This window comes from Lytechinus pictus, chromosome 13 (assembly GCF_037042905.1).
Source record: "Lytechinus pictus isolate F3 Inbred chromosome 13, Lp3.0, whole genome shotgun sequence".
Lineage (NCBI taxonomy): Eukaryota > Metazoa > Echinodermata > Echinoidea > Temnopleuroida > Toxopneustidae > Lytechinus > Lytechinus pictus.
In genome coordinates, this window is record NC_087257.1 from 9308284 (window position 1) to 9325841 (window position 17558).

Sequence of the window (17558 nt, forward strand, 5' to 3'; positions counted from 1 at the left end):
AAAAAGAAAAAGGCCTTCAAGTTTGTCAGGGGGGGGGGCAATAAAGGTCTTTCAAGCTCGTCAGGGGGGGGGGGGGCAGGGATATGTCTTTTGTATGGGTTGTGGCTCGTCAGGGGGGGGGCAGATTGCCCCCCCCCCCGTAGGTACGCTAGTGCACTACAGCCAATATAACTGGTAAGCACATATTTAACAGACAACAAAAAAAATTACCTACTTTCCACAATTCAAATCCAACAAATTAATATTTTGAAACAAAATAATTATCCTTCAAAGCAATGGGGCATAGTACATGTAAGCAGTTTGCACTAATGAGTAAAGCATCAAGGCATATAGCTCCCAGGCATACCAATATGCAACTTTCACATCTTTGGCATCGACATTGCATGTGTTGACAAAGCTAATTGTTTTCATATTCAGTTCATTAAGCAGGATTGGCTGATTTAAATCACGTTGATTTTAATCGCGATTTAAATCGCGATTTAAATCACTGTGATCATTTTTTTCAAATCATTGATTTAAAGGTCATATCCACCCCAGAAAAAAAGAGTTTAATTTAATAAACATAGAGAAAAATCAAACAAGAATAACGCTGGAAACTACATCAAAATTGGATGTAAAATAGTTTATGATAACATTTTAAAGTTTCGCTTATTTTTCACAAAACAGATGGGTGTTTTATAAAGCTGTTCGTAAGTTAAGAGCGACTTTAAGAACGATTTGAGATCCTTTCTTGTGGTAAATTGTATATACATTGGCGATGGTTTATCGCGTAAGAAGTGTTCACCAGTCGTTCTTTAAGTCGCTCTTAAAGGGATGATCCGGGCTGAAAATATGTATAGCTTAATAAATAGAGTAGAATTCACTGAGCAAAACGCCGAAAATTTCATCAAAATCGGATAACAAATTACAAAGTTATTGAATTTTAAAGTTTAGCAATATTTTGTGAAAAGAGTCGTCATGAATATTCATTAGGTGGACTGATGATGTCACATCTCCACTTGTTCTTTTGTATTTTATTATATGAAATTAGGTTTATTCAAATTTTTCCTCCAAGAACTAGAAAAATTGGATTGACAACTGAATAGTGCTTTAGATATTTATTGCTGCAACTTATTTCATTATAAGCGAGACATATTATTCACACAAGTATGAAATAATGAAAAAATAATGATTTTATGTAATAACATAAGAAAACGGAAAGTGGAGATGTGACATCATCAGCCCACCTATAGGCACCTAATGAATATTCATGACGACTGTTTCCACAAAATATTACTAAACTTTAAACCTCAATAACTTTATTATTTGTTATCCGATTTTGATGAAATTTTCGGCATTTAGCTCAGTGAATTCTACTCTATGTATTGAGATATAAATATTTTCAGCCCGGACCATCCCTTTAACTTGTGAACAGCTTTATGAAACGGCTCCCAGTTATAATGACAATTCAGTGATATGAAAATTAGAGAGTCGATGATGTCACTCACTCACTATTGCTTTTGCATTTTTACTGTTTGAATTATACAACATTTCAATTTTTACGAATTTAACAAATAGGACCCTCTTGTTTGAACTACAAAATGTTAAAACAATGTAATCCCACATGGTCAGGGAGGAATGATTTTTTTTCATAAAAATATTTCATATTTCACATAATAAAATACAAAAAAAAATGAGTGATGTCATCGCCCTAATTTGCATACCGACAAGGATTTGCATATAACCACGGTTTTGTGAAATTAAGCAAAAATTTTAAACGTCATTACTTTCTTCTTTTAGATCGGATTTTGATGAAATTTTCAGCGTTATGCTTGTCTGATTTTCTCTTACTATTCAAAGCAGCTTTTTGTTGGGGTGCATGACTTTTCCTTTAAATCACTTCCATTGAAACATGTACAAATTATTTGGGATTTTTTATTGTTTGTGGCAGTTTTACTTTTTAAATTAAAAAGAGAAAGATTTTACCAACTTTATATCATGAGAACAGGAATAAATCCTTCATATCTACTCAGAACAATTGAAATGAAATCAATGAAATCAAGTCAATCTTGCAAAACCAAAGATGAACATGTAGCCTACATTATATGCGACCCCAACTCAACTTGTATGTATGAGTAGACTTTGTTAATAGTAAAACAAATTTCTTGTTTCTTTATGTCAAAATTCAAAAGTGTTTTAGAGGGCAGTTTTCAAGAAAGTAAAGGAACTCTGAACTTATTAGGCTGAATCTCAACATGATAGATTTTTGCCAGGATGGGTTATAACCATGGATCCTATACTAGAAAAAGCCTGTTCAGACATTCTGAGTAGGATTGTGCTTCATTCAGCCAGTTCACTGAAAAAGGTTCAGTAATTAAGTACATGTACATTTATTTTAAAATATGTATGAATGTTCTTGGCAAAGGGCACTAACATGACTAAATCATAACAACTATACATTTTAGTGCCCTTTGCCAAAATGATTTATGTTTGTACATTTTTAAGTGAATATTTTGAATTGAGTACAATAAAAGTAAAAATCGGCAACGTCCCTGCTTACCCAATACACCGATATTTTAACATTTCTATTCCTTTACATGTTCCTGTATTCAAATAAATAGGCCGACACAGTAGTATAAGGGAACCCGTTTTCTTATTTTAGCAAAACTGCTGCTAAAATACTAGTTTTCCAGTTTATTGTAAACGAAATCATTTAAATCAACTTGCAAGTTTGTCAAAACTTTGCAAGCCAATGCTTTGAAACAGTCAAATAGTTCCAACTATGGTTCAAAGAAGAACTTAAAGGAATTGTCCAGGCTGGAGAAATTATGATACATGTATCAATAAATAAAGTAAAATTCACAGAGTAAAATACTGAAATTTGATCAAAATCGGATAACAAATAACAAAGTTATTGAATTTTAAAGATTTCTTTTCGATTATTCCGGTAAAACATTTCTAGGCATGTCTTCATGAATATCCGTTAGTTGGGCTCATGATGGCATATCTCCACTTGTTCTTTTGATTATGATTATGTGAAATTAGGTTTATTAAAAAGGAATTTACCAAGAACTAAAAACAATTGAATTGGCAACTAATTAAGTACATTAGTTATTTATTGCCGCAACTTATTTCATCATAATGGAGACACATTATTTACACATGTATTAAAAAATGAAACAATTATGATTTCATGTTATAAGAAAAAGGAAAGAGGGGATGTGACATCATCAACCCACCAAATGAACATTCATGACGATGTAAATATAACTGTTTTCACAAAATACTGATAAACTTTAAAATACAATAACTTTGTTATTTGTCATCCAATTTTGGTGAAATTTTCATCATTTTACTCTATTTATTTAGATCTGAATATTTTCAGCCCGGTCCATTCCTTTAAGGTTGATACAAACAAAAATAAATGCAGTCGGTCAAAGCTTTGAAAGCCAATGCTTTGAAACAGTCGTTCCAACTGTGGCTCAAAGAACAACTTGGGGTTGAAACAAACAAAAGATAAATGCAGTTTTCTTTAACATGTATGATCTTCAATCCTTGACCTGAAAATAAAATTTAAAAAATATATCTCTTTGGAGAACTTGAATCTCTGAGTCATGGAATTCTTCCAAATAAACTGATCCTCATTAAATACCAAGAGCTTTGAAAATGAGCACCAACTTTGCATGTTTGCAGCATTAGCTGTACCAAGACAGTTCCTTTGAACCAATAAGTAGAAGCTCTCTACATGTACTTTAGACACAGCAGAAAATGTCAGCTTCTTTATGGCTTTAATATTTTCTATAAATTATATTTTGACTGGATTTGATTATGAAATAGTTAAGAATAATTTTGGTGGTGAAATGCATAATTTTAAAATTGATGTCAGTGTAAAGGGTTATATTTTGTGTGTTTGCACTTTGTTAAAAAAAAATTGTTAGAAAAAATCAGATTGAAATTTAAAAAAATCTGATTTAAATCAAATAGATCCGATTTAGGTTTATATAAAAAAATTGCCAACATTTTCATTCAGCATACTTTTGAGTTTGAAAGTACCTGATTATCACATACATTATGGCTGGCATAAAAACACTTTTAATACAAAGGTGAACGAATGTTGCTGGGCATGACAACTTACACAAGGCTAATTAAGGCTAATTAATATCAAACTGAGCTAACATAACAGTAAAACAGGTTGAATACAGTATAGCATGGAGAAGTGACTACAAATACAAGATCCAATCAAGAAACTATGGTTAGAAGTTAATTCCAAACAGGAACAAAATAAAACAGAGCTATCCTGTTTGATTAAAAGTATGATAGTTTACAAACTTACAATCGTGAAATTTAAGATTTTCATTTTGTAAACTATCATATTTAATATTTAAGTTCTGAATTTTATGAGAATGGTGTTTTTGAGTTTGATATTTTGGGTTTTAAGTACCATATGATAAATGTTTTAAGGAATACTGGTTTAATTTACAAACTTAAGCTTAGTTTGCTTCATAAAAATCTGATAACTTTATACCATTCCATGATTTTCTCTTATTTAAAATATTGCAATACCAATGTAACCTCATATGAATTGGACTCAATATTCAAAAGAAATGTTTAAGAATAATTACCTATTCTAATAGCACCATCCGCACCTTTATTTAATAAGCGAGAACTCACAATATTTATCTATAAGTTCAAGAAGAGGTAGTTGTTACCCATGTAGTTTTCAGATCTTTTTCAATGCAATAATCAAGTTCATAACCATAATACCCGTTCTTCCAATAAATTTCATTTATGGTCTATTAGGTCTATAGTCACGAAGCTGAGTTATGTAGGTCCCAAACAATGGAATGAGATTCCCCAAATAATAACTAATTCACAATTTATATATTCTTTTAGAAAACAGTATTCAAATTTTCTAGTAAATTATTATTAATTCTCACACATGATATCAATGCATACTTGTAACGTATCTACCCCCCTCAACTCGTGTTTTTTTTCTCCTTTTTATATACACTATTAACTATAATGATATGATATTCTGTTTTGTATTCATGTTGTTTTGTTTTTACTATGTTTTGGCGAGCCTCACATGTTTCTTATTACCTTCATGGGAAGCCACGCAATTTATTTTTATTATCTAAGCACATTATTTGATGTTTCCTTGTATTTTTATCCTATTTGCGAAATAAAGATTGAATTGAATTGAATATATATAGAGAGCTATGATAAAACCATCCACTATTTTGGGCCATGGAGCAAGGTTTTGGCCATACATGCAGCTGCTCAGTGGAATGTCATATGTAAACACTGTCTGATGGCCTGAGCGAGGGTATTACATAATAACCCTGCTCATGGCTCTGTGGTTGAAGTAGGGGATTATCTATACTCCTCAGTGGTCATAAAATTTGGTTTACAGACAGATGAAGTTATCCAATGAAAGCTCTCTGAAATTTTGGGTGGGTGGGACTTATTTTGACCGTGGGAACAAGATTTCCAAAGAAGAAGCAGACTCTGAAATGGCTCGCTTCGCTCGCCCTTTCAGGCTGGTTTGCTTCGCAAACCAGCTGCAGATCCCACTTCACGAGCCATTCAGAGTCTGCATAGCAGACTACCCCAACCCCCCCTTTATAAAAAGCTGGATCCGCCCCTGATGAGAACAGGGTCTTTTCCGTCTACATTTGTATAGTGGCTGCATTTATTTTTACTTCTACTGCAATTATCAAGTGTGAAAATATAAAAGGATCTTTGCAACATAAATGCAAGCCTGTCTACAAATTTGTATTCAAAGACTCTACCACATTTTCCATTAGTGCTGGGCCATGACATACTCTTAAAGGTCAAGTCCACCCCAGAAAAATGTTGATTTGAATAAATAGAGAAAAATCAAACAAACACAATGCAGAAAATTTCATCAAAATCGGATGTAAAATAAAAAAAGTCATGGCATTTTGAAGTTTCACCTTTTTTCACAAAACTGTGATATGCACAACTCAGTGACATGCAAATGGGTCAGTCGATGATGTCCATCACTTACTATTTCTTTTGGTTTTTTTAGTTTGAATTATACAATATTTCATTCTTTTACATATTCGACAATAAGGACCAACTTGACTGAACCATATAGTATTAAACATTGCTAATTCCACATGTTCAGAGAGAAATTAATCGTCGTTCCCTTGACAATGAGGAGAAAATTATAATATTTCATATTTCATATAATAAAATGCAAAAGAAATAGTGAGTGGATGATGTCATCAGTCTCCTCATTTGCATACCGACCAGGATGTGCATATAACTGTTTTGTGAAATTAAGCAAGACTTTAAAATGTCATAACTTTCTTATTTTACATCCGATTTTGATGAAATTTTCAGTGTTATGCTCGTTGAAATTTTCTCTTTTTATTCAAATCAACTTTTCGTTAGGGTGGACTTGTCCTTTAATAATGAACATTGTTGCAAGTTCTAGAGCTTGCATAACCGGTTCAATGACATTTGCTCCGGCAACAATTGCTCCGTTGGAAAAACTGCATGTAAAGCCAAACAAAAACATAACCTCAGAAATTAAATAAACCCTAATCTTTATCCAGGGCTCCACACTAACCCTTTTTTTCTACTGGTCCAACCTATTCATGTCGGACCAGTAGATACCCAGTTTTTCCATTTTTTACTGGTCCGAACCTAAAATCTACTGGTCCCCAAAATAAAGAAAACATTAAAAAAAGGCGTGAGTTTATTTTGCTGTCCTTTCTTGTTACCCCCCCCCCAAAAAAAAAAAAATGAAGGAATGAAAGACAAAAAGAAAGCAAGACAAAAAGAAACAAAGGAAGAAATAATAAAAGAAAGGAAGGAAGAACAAATAAAAGGTAAAGAAAGGATAGATGTGAAGGAAGGAAAAAAGAAAGAAAGAAAGAAAGAACAAAAGAAAAAAAGGAAAGAAAGAAAAAAAAAATAAAAGACAGAAAGTAATGAAAAAAGGAAAGAAGCAATAAAATAAGAAAGAAAGGGTATAAGGAAAGATGGAAAGAAGGAAAAAAGATAGAAAGAAAGAAAGAAAGGAAGAAAAAGGGTAAAGAAAGGATAAATGTGAAGGAAGGAAAAAAAGAAAGAGCTGAAGAGGGAAAGGAAGGAAGGAAAGAAAGAACAAAAATAAGAAAGAAAGAACAAAAGAAAAAGAAGAAATAAAGGAATGAAGGAAAGAAAGAAAGAAGGAAAGAAATGAAGCAAGCAATATAGAAAGAAAGAACAAAAGACAGAAAGAAGGAAAGAAGCAATAAAAAAAGAAAGAAAGGGTAAAAGGAGAGATGGAAAGAAGGAAAAAAGAAAGAAAGTATTGAAAGAAGGAAGAAATAAAGAAAGGTAAAATGATAGATAGAAGGAAAGAAGGAAGGAAGCAAGCAAGCAATAGAAAAAAGAAAGAAAATGTAAAATAGATGAAAGTAAGAAAAAAAAGAAAGACCGAAAGACAAAGAAAGGAAGGAATGAGGGAAAAAAAGAACGAAAGAAGAAAGGAAAGGAAGCAAGCAGTAAAAAAAAAAAAAAAAGGTAAAAGGATAGATGGAATGAAGGGAAAAAAGAAAGAACAGAAAGGAAGGAATGAATGAAAGAAAGAGAGAAAGGGCTGAAAGAAGGAAGAAATAAAAAACAAGAAATGGTAAAGAAAGGATGGATGGAATGAAGAAAGAAACAAAGAATGAAGGAAAGAAAGGGTAAAAAGAAGGAAAGGAAGAAAGAAAGAAGAGATAAATATAGGATGGATGGACTCAAGAATAAAAGAAAGAAAGAAATAAAAAAAGAAAGAGAAAAAGAAATAGAGAAAAATGTTAAAAGGACAGAAAGAATGAAAAAACGAAAGACAAAGAATAATTAAAAAAGAAAGACAGTAACAAAAAAAATTAAAGAAGAGAGGGAAGAAACAAAGAAAGATTGAAAAGAAAGAAGGAAAGAAAGATAGAAAGAAAACAGAGGAAGAAAGCTAAAACTATCATAAATAAATTATCAGTTTCTTTTTGGCTCAATTAAGATATAGCTACGAAAGAAACCAAGTGTATCAACACACACACAAATGCATATGTGGGGCTATCATGTATTCAGACGATATCACTCGAAACCCGATCTCTTTGAACTAAAACAGAAGTGATTGTGAAAATTTCTCCTTTTACTGCTTACAAATGACAGTTACCCCAATTTTTTGGAAATATGGACATTATAAGAGCTTTTCATTAGTGTGAAATGTGAATTTTGACCGTTCTGTGAGAGATTTCTGCCAGAGGTTTGCCAAGCTTCGCCAAGCTTCGTTCGTGCAGCCAGTAGAAAATTCACCATGTGGGCTGTGTGGCTGGCTAGCCATATGTACACTGTATGTTACCCTAGTATAAATTGCATGCGATTCATTCTGTGTGTATTCTGTGTGTGAATGACCAAATTTAACGGGAGGAAAATGGTTTGCAATTTGAGTCATGGAATATTTTTTATGTTTATGTTGGACTAGTGAATTTGACCATTTCTGGAAAAGTTACTGGCCCAATAATGGTTTTTATTACTGTTTATGTCGGACCCATAAATCTTGCTATTTTTGGAAAAATTACCGGCCCGACAATGATATTTTCTTACTGGTCTTGTCGGACCAGTAAATCTTGCTATTTCTGAAAATCTACCGGCCCGACAGTGATTTTTACCGGTCTGGGACCGTCGGACCGGCGCTAGTGTCGAGCCCTGCTTTATCTTTACATTAATCTGAACCAAAAATGTTTTTTGGTCCTTGCTCTATAAACCCAATGCCTTCTGAGATATTAAGACCGAAGCAAATGTTGTCTCACCACATAGCCAGGCCCATGTATATTTTTTGCCATGGTAGATTGTAGATGGCAGACAGAGTATACAGGGCACACGTGGGTAATTGACTCCCATTCACCCACATGTCACATAACAGCTCATCGAAAAATCATTTAAAATAATCTCCTCTACAGATTTTGTTTTAATTCACCGAGAGGAATTAAAATTCATAGTGTTACTAAATCTGGTACCTTCATAATCTAGTACTCGTCCAGCTCAAAACAGATGTCGCCCCGATCCAAGACTAGCCATAATTTTGGTCAGTTCACAGAGAGAAAAACCGGAAATGCATTGTGGAAAACAATGATTAAAATACAAAATTTCTCAAAATATTGAAGATGATTTTATTTGTGCAGTGGGTATATATCATCAGGCACATCATTTCAAACTCCCTTTTATAAGAAAATTATTTTTTATCCATCATATTCTATTGAGAAAAATTTCAAATGAATGGAATTTACATTGTATGATATATGGAGGAGTTGCTTGCATATGATGTCACAAATTAAAAACAAATCTCTCTTATTCTTTGATGTTTGAATGTTTGATGGATTTTCGTCAAACAGTCATCAATATTTTTCTCAAAATCTTCTACATTTATTCAAACCAACCTAATTTCAGGGTGAACTTTCATTGTCTATTAAAATAGGTAGTCCCGCATAAAGCCTATTTACAGGTAGGAATTTGATATTTTTTTAGTAGGTAATCAGGTAATAATTCTTTGACTTTGCCAGAAAAAAATTCTCTTTTGAATTGCAAACCAATTCAGAAACTGGGAGCAATACACCAGAACCTGATTATCATGTCGAGTATCCATCATTTCCACTGTAAAAGAGGACACGCACTTTGAGGAGAAAATAGCCAAAGTTGGTCTATAGCTGGCGCTCTTGCAGAAATATTGTATCACACTATAGGGTACATGAGCGCGCAAAGCATGTCGGACAGGTGTAAGTAAAGATCACATGACTTTATTGATTAAAATAATTCATTAAAAATAGACATAATGTTTGTATATGAAAATATGAATAATCGAAACAATGCCATGTTCATACTCTTTCATAATTAAGGCCTTTGGGGAGGCTAGACTGCATTTTTGTATTTCATTTTAATTATTTTTACCCACAATGCAGTTCGGGGTTTTCTGGCAATGAATTGGCCGAAATTATGGTTAGTCTTATTTCAGGCCATTTCACTTTTGATTGAGCTGGACAAGTACCCGATTAACATATCAAGTTTTACTGTTAATTGTGACTAATGTCAGTGAATTGAAGCAAAATCTATCGTGGGATTGATTTTGGATGAGCTACATGTATGATTTAACACGTGAGTGACTGGGGGTCTGTAATACTCATGTGAGCCCTTTGAGGAGAGAATAGTAAAGGTGGTCTATAGCTGGCGCTCTTGCAGAAAGATTGTATCACACTAGGGCACACATGAGTATTACAGACCCCCATTCACTCACGTGTTATATCATAGCTCATCAAAAAATCATTAAAAATCAATCCCTTGATAGATTTTGCTTTAATTCACTGACATTAGTCACAATTAACAGTACATTAAGACTTGATATGTTAATCAGGTACTTGCCCAGCTCAATCAAAATCAATCAATTCGGCCAGTTCATTGCCAGAAAAACCAGAACTGCATTGTGGGTAATAATAATTAAAATGAAAAACAAAAATGCAGTCTAGCCTCCCCAAACGCCTTAATTATGAAAGAGTATGAACATAGCATTATCTCTATCGTTTTTCTTTTGATATACAAACATTTGATCTATTTTTAATGAATTATTTTAATCAATAAAAGTCATGTGATCTTTACTTACGCCTGTCCGACATGCTTTGCGCGCAGATGAATTACTCTCGTGTGCCCTTTGAGGAGAAAATGTCCAAAGTTGGTCTATAGCTGGCGCTCTTGCAGAAAGATTGTATCACACTATAGACTGCTACCCTGGTCAGTTTAGCATGTAAAAGAGGTATGAAAGCCTCGATAGTAAATTCCCCAAAAGTGAATATCATTATTCTATTTCACAACTTAATCACATCATTGCATTTCCCCCCAAAATGGTTGTGTTGTGAAGGGTATAAACTGCTTTAAATGTGTGTTTTATTGGGTAAATTTACAGATTTGACATTAACGATAAATACATGTACTAGTTGTGGTAACCACCTCAAAGTGAGTTCGAACAGAATCCAATGAAATTACCACCAAAGTGTTTGTATGTATGAAGGAAGAAAATGTGTAATTGCTGAGAAATTAGCAAATAAGCACAGAATTCCATCAAATGTTGGGTATTTTTCCAAGAAATATTAATAATACACTGTCCCACATATCTTTTTCTGTGTTAAGTGATCATAATAATTATCGGTTTTGAGCTCAGATTTCATGATTTTACAAAGATTAGTTTACAGCAATGTACCAGATCTAGATGTACATGTATGGTTATGTGGTGAAAATTTACCTTGATTTAAAAGACTTTCTCATGTAATGATTGTTTGCTGCAACTACTTTCTTTTACCTTTAAAATTTCATTTGTTCAGGTGCCTGTTCAAAGTAAAATCTATTTATTTGTGTAATTTATATGCATGTAAAACACCTTCTGAAGCGAGGAATGGGCTGAAAATTTTAGGATATATGATCTATGACACCGTTCTCACTACCTTCCTAAAAGTAGTTTACTGGAAACTAGTTTAGTGGAAACTAGTTTAACGTGTAGTGAGAACGGTCGAAGCGATCTTGGAAGCGTTCTTCCAAACCTGTTCAGAAAACCACCTCACGATGTAGTTTTCAAGACGCTTTGCCTCGTTAAACTGGTTTTAGATTAAGTGAGGACACAACCGTTCTTCGGGAAGCGATCTTCGCACAGTTTGAGCGCTCTACTCCACACGACAGGTTTAGAATGCCTGAGGGCATTTTCACCACAGATGGACACAGAGGCAAAAAAATCAAGTTGATATTCATGTCAAAAGCTTTATGTTTTTTAAGAATACAAGACCTGAAGTTTCTGAGACAACAAATTTTTCCGACTCTGGCAGCCATTTTTTGTTTCAAAATGGCTGCCAAAGTATGGATACAAATTATTGTTTAAAATAGTATATTGATACATAATTTGTTTTGACAGATTTTTAAAGAACAGGTTTGATCATGATGTTTTCGCCTGTGATTTAGCTTGCTATTATAACACTTTTTAAAATCCCACAGAAAGAAACACCAGTAATTCATTCATCTGATAAAAAGACATTGATAAAATATGTGATATGGTATGTAATGTCAGTTACCGAAAACATGAACTTTTTTTTCTCATTTCCTGGAAAAGAGGATATATTACATGAAACTTGGTAGATTTCCTCTCTAGGTAACACCCCTCCCTTCTACACCAAAATTAAAGATTACCAATTAACAATGAAGCCATAGGGTACCATTGAATATACGTAATGTCAGTTACCAAGTGGAAAATGTAATGTCCGTTACCGATATGTAATGTCAGTTACCATGATAAAACGTTGGTTACCAATATTGAAATGCAAATATGTGGTCAATTTTATGGTGAAGAAATATTGTATACTTGTTATTCAAGTCTTTCACTTTAAAAGTCACACCAGAAGGAGCTTGCTATTGTATTGGATCTACTAAAACTGTGTTTTTTTTATTTTTTCTAATTTACAAATAGTTCAGTTTCAGTTTAGAAGCTGGAGTTTATTTTTTGTTGACAGCTTAAAAAAGAAATTAGCAAAGAAAATTATTAAACAAATTATGAAGAGAATAGAAATCCGACAGATATGAACAAGCATTGCTTGCACTGACCAGAATAGAAATCAATAAAACTACATGGCTGCATATAGCATATAAAACTGATGAATATATTATGGGTGTATCAGAAAAATCCATGTGTACAGTCAATGCAATATTAAATTACTATAGGAAAACATGTAGCTGCTATGACCCCCCCCCCCCCCCTGAGAAAGTAAAACATACATTTCTTATCTTTTGATAATTAAAAATGTGAAGTATTATGAAACTTTTATGATTTTAAAAAGCCTCACATATAAGTACCAAGAAAATTATGCCTTTGAAAATCATATAGCACTGGTAAATGTTAATGTGTATTGTCAGTTACCGACAAGTAATTATAAAAATTTTCAAATCAAAGAAAGGAATTAAGAAAAAGAAAAAAAAATTTCATTGAAATGTTCCTAGAAACTTGGGTATACTTCCACACCAAGCTCACTTTCATGTGAAGCCCTGCACAGAAGATACAATGCAATGATTCCACACATTTGACTTTCATGTGTTATCTCTATGGCAAATTAAGTGTAATGTCAGTTACCGTAATGTCAGTTACCAGCATGGTTGCGAAAAAATTATCATAGCCCCCAAAAGACAAAAACGGAATTGTGTAATATTTTGACACATCTTAACCTAGTAACGGAGGTATATTTACATATTCAAATTATTACTCTATCTACTCAGGGACATGAGATATTTCAATTTTAATGAACACCCTAAAATTGCATGTCCTTTTTCGTAATGTCAGTTACCGACACATTTTTGCTTGCTGATGCGTAAAAAAATGTGGTTACATAGAAAAACTTAGTATCAGAGTATACAGCAAGGTTCACTTTATTAACTCTATCAAAAGCAAACTCCCATCATTTGTTGTTTTAGAGATACACACAATGAAAGGTGTGAAAACATTGTGCCGTGTAATGTCAGTTACCGTGAAAATGCCCCTATGCTGCGGTTTCGAATTTCCTGCGAAACGTGTCACCCCACTGAGAGCATTTCCATAGCAACAAGATCGCTTTACGTGATTTGGTTTTGAAAACCACTTTCGTGTGATCAAGTGGGAACGCTAGCAAAGCGGTCTTCCAAACTGGTTTCCTGAATCGGTTTCCAGTAAACTAGTTTTAGAAAGCGTAATTAGAACAGCCTCATTGTCAGTAGCTTCCTAATATCCACTAAATATGTACAGTAAGTACTGAAATAGCTATTTTAGATAAAAATAGAAATATTAGATTTAAGTTGAATGCCATATAGTTCGTATTAGGTGAACATTGTATTCAGTGACTACTATGCTTTTGTAATATTGTCACGGTGATACTCTAGTATGGTCCCCACTACTGACCCTCTACCAAATTACAAGCCAAGCGCACACTACGTGATCCGATGCGACACAATAAATCGCATTTTGCATTAAATGTTAAAGTTCAAAAAGTAAAATCATTTCATTTGAAGATCGGTATAATGTTAGGAATAATGAAATCATCTTTTTGCTTTGTTTCAAGCCCTGTTGTTGGAGTTAAGTCCCAAATCCGCTTCCAGTCGCAGCATATGATGACGTCATTACGATTTGAATTTGCTTTTATTAATAATAATAATAATGGTGGCTACTTATATAGCGCACAGGTCCACCTTTCGGTGCTCATGGCGCTTCAAGGACAATTAACACAAAACACAACAATAGAAAACAAAAAAAAAGAATAGAATTTGAATTCTCCTGAATAAACACAATATTAAACTGCTAATGGGAGATTAAATAAGTTTTCAATTGGGACTTGAATGCTTCTGTTGATGAAATTTGGCGTAATTGGATAGGCAGTTGATTCCATAGCTTTGGTCCTATAACAGAGAATGCATGATCCCCCCATTTGTGTTTTGTTCTGGGTGTCTGGAGCAATAGAGAATCAGATGATGAGCGAAGACTACGTGAAGGCTGATATTTTGAGATAGAGCTGCTGAGATATGTGGGGAAGAGAGAATAAATTGAATGATGTATTAGCAAAAGAATTTTGAAGGTGATTCTTTTACCAACAGTCAGCCAATGTAAGGACTGGAGGATTGGCGAGATGGAGTCATACTTTTTAGTGTAGGTTAGGAGACGGGCAGCAGAGTTTTGTAGACGTTGAAGTTTTGTCAAATCTTTTTGTGGGAGGTTACAGAACAATGAGTTTGAAAAATCTAAACGGGAGGAAATTAAAGCATGGATAAGTATCTCGGCTGCAGGTTCAGACAGTGACTTTCTGATGAAACTCAAATTACGTAGTTGATATCTGACATTTTGTTGGACTTGAGTGATATGGTTGCGAAAAGTCATTTCCTGATCAAATATAACTCCAAGATTACGGGCTGTTTTAGACGGAGTGATACAAGAGCTACCAAGATGGACACGACATGACTGAAAGTCAATTTTACTAAGCATAAACTTCGATCCAAGTATTAAGAATTCTGATTTATCATCATTCAGTTTCAGGCAATTAGATACAAGCCATGTCTTAAGGTCTTGTAGACATGCTTCAAGTTTTGTGATAGCAGAGTTCAGTGACGACATTGAAGGTTGAAAAGACAAATAGAGTTGTATGTCATCGGCATAACAATGGTATTTTATGCCATGTTTACGAAATATCTTGCTGATTGGTTGCATATAGAGGGAATAGAGCAGTGGAACTCCTACAGAGCCCTGGGGTACCCCAAACTTCAGAGTAGTTAAACCTGAGATAGAACTACCGATTCTAACATATTGAGGTCGTTCTGATAGATAGGATATGAACCAAGCAAGGGCAGTCCCCTTGATACCTAATGAGTTAAGCCTTTCAATCAGGATTGTGTGATCTACTGTGTCAAATGCTGAACTCATATCTAGCATAATGAGTGCCGTAATGTTGCCATTATCCATTTCTCTATAAATAGTATCTGTTAAGTTAACTAGTAGTGTTTCTACACTATGACCAGGCTTGTACGCGGATTGATGTGGGTCAAGTAACTCATTATCTTGTAAATATGATGTTAGACGTGAGAAAACAACTCTTTCCAGTAGTTTACCTAAAAAAGACAGGTTTGATATCGGGCGGTAATTTTTCAAACACTCTTGATCTAAGCCTGACTTTTTCAGCGTCGGATGGATGACAGCTTTTTTACAGACCTGTGGTACAACTCCCGAACTAAGACTTGTATTTACTATTCTAGTAATGACAGGTAACAGAACTGTGGAACATTTCTTAACCAAATCTGTTGGGATTGGGTCAAGTTCACATGATTTGTTTGGAGAATTTTTTATAAATACTTCCATCTCACTGATAGTGACAGGTTGAAATTCCCTCAATTCTGACTTAATTTCTCTAACAGTGTCATTTGAGTGTAAGGCAGGAGTTAGAAGGCACTGCCGGTTTTGTTAGAATCTTATCTACAAAATACTGATCGAAGCAATTTGCAAGCTCAGCCTGATCACCATGAGTGAGATGTTCTGGTAAAGGAGATTTTTGTTTCCTGTTAAGCAAATTATTGGCAACTTTGTACAATTTTTTTGTGTCTTTCACACAATCCTCAATCTTTTTCGAATGGTATTGTAACTTAGCATTCCTAATCAAAGTATTGACACGTTGCTTTTGGTCACGATATATCTGCTTGTGAATCTCCAACCTTGTGGACCTAAATCGTCTTTCAAATTGTCTTCGAATCAATTTTTCTTGAGTAATTTCTGGGGTGTACCAATCAGTATTTGGGTGAATTGTAACCTTCAGCTGCTTCTCAGGTGCCAACTTATCAAGAGCAGAGCTGAGTAAGGTATTATACATATCCACTTCTTCATCGACACCATTAACATGTAGACAACCTGATATAAGAGACTTAACATGGGTGTCATTTGCAAACTCTTTCGGGTCAACGGATTTCAAATTTCGTGTTGTTACTATTTTCTTCTGGTTGGTTTGTTTTCGAAGGCCTAATTCGCACATCAGTGCTGAATGGTCAGATATGCCTTCTACAACACAAATATTACAAAGGTTAACAGTATTCTCATTATGGGTCATGAGCAAATCTAGAACATGGCCACGGTTATGGGTTGGCTCATTAATATGTTGAACCATGTTGTAGGCTGTTAACAACTCAGAAAATGATTTAGAAGTAGGAGTTGACAAGTCCATTGGTATGTTGAAATCCCCTGCAATCAGCAAGTCAGAAGAACACAGGAGCTGTCCATCAAGAACTAAGAACTAAGTAAAATAAGAATAAAATATCTGTTATAGAATACCTCATAATATTTGATTTATTGATTATCCAATGTTTTGAAACAGTGCAGGATGTGTATTTATACAGCAAATGTAGTTTCTGCAGACCTATCCGTATAAAAAAGTTGTGAATCTAGTCTGTGTACTATATTGCAATAGCGCCACCTTGTGCCTGCAGTTGTATAACTCATGCTGAAACTTTAGCGTGGTAGATCTACATGTATATGTACCATGCATTTTTTTACCACTTTTAATGTCTTTTAAAGGGATATTTTACAGAATACATTCCACTACCCCCTTCCCAACAGGTGTCTGTACCCAAATATGTAAAGTGCATGTTTAATGTATGATGTGAAAGCATAGATTCATATTACTTTTATTTTAAATAGGAACTTTTGTGATGAGCATCAAGGAAGATATTTTTTTGTCCAACTCCTAATGATCACTTTTGATGTCCATTCTCAATTAGATTTTTGTGCATTAGATGTGTTTACTTTTGGACTTGATAATTATTATGCTTCTTTCGCTATACAGTGTGTCCCACAAAAAAGGAAACCCGTTTTAAGAGATAGTTTTTACTATAAATTTGATACTCATGGCAAGAGTGGAATCTCATCTCTAATTTGAAACCAACAGCTTAGCAAATCATTCACATATTGCAGATTACAAATGATAAGTATTGAGGTAAATGAGAAAAAGATTTGCGCAGAAAATCAGGGATCAGTGAGAGAATCTTAACAAAGAATA